The 2,760-nt window shown below is 40.9% G+C and overlaps 1 long non-coding RNA gene across 1 annotated transcript; it reads right to left on the bottom strand.

Annotated features, from left to right (window-relative positions):
• Positions 1 to 1,677: 1,677 nt before the first annotated feature.
• Positions 1,678 to 2,278, bottom strand: LOC110674622. Its single transcript, XR_002499044.1, has 2 exons — positions 1,928 to 2,278; positions 1,678 to 1,866 (listed from the first exon to the last, which is right to left on the bottom strand). It is a non-coding gene; the product is annotated as an uncharacterized LOC110674622 (long non-coding RNA).
• Positions 2,279 to 2,760: the final 482 nt, after the last annotated feature.

Below are 2,760 nucleotides of genomic sequence, written 5' to 3'. Positions count from 1 at the left end.
GGACGGTAGAGACTCGTAGAAGTCGGAAATCTATGAGCCATTCTCAGTGGCGGCTCCGAAGCGAAAATAATCTACTGCTTACGTAGAGGCCCGGGAGCACGATAAACAACGTTGACTTGTACCGAGACAACGACAGCAGCTTTGTAAAATCGTTACTGACTGGTAAGTCTATGAAAATGATCAAGATACGTTTAGATAATCACGGATCTTCAATCCTGTTCAATAGCTCTGGCCGGTACAATGGAAAAGTGGGATATACCGAATGGGTGAAATACAAAAGAAATTTCGGCTACATAGTGTCCGCCACCAACGAAACGGACAAGACACGAATAAAGAATATCCTGCTGGCGAAAGGTGGTCCAGATTTGCAAGAGGTGTTTGCGTCGATACCTGGTGCTGACGTGACTGAGGATGCACAGAAAACTATCGACCCCTACGCTGTTGCCATCGAGAAATTGGATTCGTATTTTTCCCCGAAACAACACAATACATTCGAAAGGAATCGGTTCTGGTTATTGAAACCGAACGCGGAAGAATCGCTCGAGAAGTATATGCTCCGCTGCCAAGATCAGGCAAGCAAATGTGATTTTGGAAAATCAACAGAAGAAAGCAGATCAATCAGCGTGATCGATAAGGCGATTCTGTTTGCACCAAGCAAACTGAAGGAACAATTGCTCCAGCGTGATACCCTTTCCCTTGACGATGTGACCAAAATCGTTACAACATACGAGTCCGTGAAGCAGCAGGCTCGCTCGATGAGCATCCCCACCAGCTCGGACAGTCTTTCAGTAGCATACGAGTTGCACAGCAATGTGAATAAGATTCAGCATGCTAACAATAAAGAGTGTACGCGATTTGGACGCAGAGGGCATTTTGGGAACGATGCTTCGTGTCCAGCAAAAGGCAAAGAATATAATAAATGTAGACGAGTAGGACACTTCGCCACTCAATGCCGCACTGTGATCCAGTCGAAACGTAAATATAACGGACCAGGACGAGGTGGAAAACGTTTTCGATCAGAGCGTGTTCGTGAAATTGACGTCCATTCACGTGAGAGCTATGAAGGAAGCGCAAATTCGAACAAGAACTTCATATTTCGTATTAGTGACGGAGAACAGCTGCTGTGGTTGAAAATTGGAGGTGTTTTGCTGCAGATGTTGGTCGATTCCGGATGCAAGAAAAACATAATTGATGAGAAATCCTGGGAATATCTTAAGGCCAATTCTGCTGAAGTTTGGAATCAACAAAAGGAATGTGATGAAGTCTTTCTGCCGTATGGCGACCAAGCAAAGCCGTTGACGGTGCTAGGTAAATTTCAGACACAGGTAGAAATTGAAGATGCGGGTCGTTCCTACAACACTGAACAAAATCTCCCGCCTTTAATTGAATGATTTTTGCCTCATCTGAGCCCCATACCTATTTTCAGACACATTCAGGATGATTTTCATCATTGTCAAAATCATCTGTTTACAAATCACACTGGATGAAAATCATCCGGCCTTCGGATGACTTTAATCGTTCCAAAAGATGTTTCATATTGAATGAAAATCATACACAGATGTAAACAATCGGAACTGGGCTACTTTTTTATATTTTCAAGAAATTTAAGTTTAGGAAAACAATGTCCAAAGAATTATGGTTTTGTGTACTTAATCACATGCATTCATTCAATCACAATGATTTTTCAGCTTTTTATTCACTAATATGAAAAGTATTCCCATGCATGCCGCAACTTTATATTTTCAGGAACAGGTGTCTCCCCAAAGCGTGGTCCGAAGTAAATATGTCGTGAATCATTATTAGGCACCAACATCATTAGGTAGATTACGTTGTTGTTCTAGTATTCTTCAAAATACTAAACATATGCTGGAAATAGAAGTAAATATTGATAATTATAAACTTACTTGTGAAATACACGAAGAAATACTGAACACCACGATGCTGCAGCCATTTTTGTTCAATGTTTACAAAAAGGATTTGACATTTACGATCATTATCTTTCTACATGACAACTCAGACGATAATTGAATGATTTTTGTTTTGGAACATAGGATAAGATAAAATCACTCAAAAGTTGTATGTTTTCCATTTGTGTCATCTTAATTCAATTATCTAGTTATTACCATACAGATGTGTACTGAAAGTCATCGTAGAATTGGATGATTGTTGTTTATTACTTCGAAGATCATCATACTATTCTATATTCATTCAAAATAGAGAATATGCATGTTTGCATCCGAGTGAATTACAAATCATTCAATTTGGGACAGGAGCTTTCGTTCAGTGAAGAAAGAGACCACATTCTACGTAGTGAAAGGCGGTCAACAGTGCCTGTTAGGGCGCACAACTGCCACCGATGTGAGTGTATTATTCGTTGGTTTACCCAATACCCACGGAGTATCGATGCTGCAATCTAGCGCAAAGCATCCCTTTCCCAAGATCAAAGGGATCAAGGTTAGTATTCCCATTGACCACTCGGTATCACCAGTCTGCCAACATCCTCGTCGGCCAGAATTGAGGATAAGTTGAATTCTTTACTAGCGAATGGCATAATTGAACCTGTTGAAGGTGGCTGTAAATGGGTGTCTCCATTAGTTACCGTAATGAAGGATAACGGAGACTTACGTTTATGCGTGGATATGCGAAGAGCAAACACTGCAATAGTACGCGAGAGACATCTTATGCCTACGATCGAGGATTTTCTTCCTAGATTCACCTCAGCAAAGTTTTTTAGCAGGTTGGATATAAAGGAAGCCTTCC

The sequence above is a fragment of the Aedes aegypti genome, chromosome 1, assembly GCF_002204515.2.
Source record: "Aedes aegypti strain LVP_AGWG chromosome 1, AaegL5.0 Primary Assembly, whole genome shotgun sequence".
In the NCBI taxonomy this organism is placed as follows: domain Eukaryota; kingdom Metazoa; phylum Arthropoda; class Insecta; order Diptera; family Culicidae; genus Aedes; species Aedes aegypti.
Note: the sequence above shows the minus strand (reverse complement) of the source record. Positions and strands in the feature narration are given on the sequence as shown.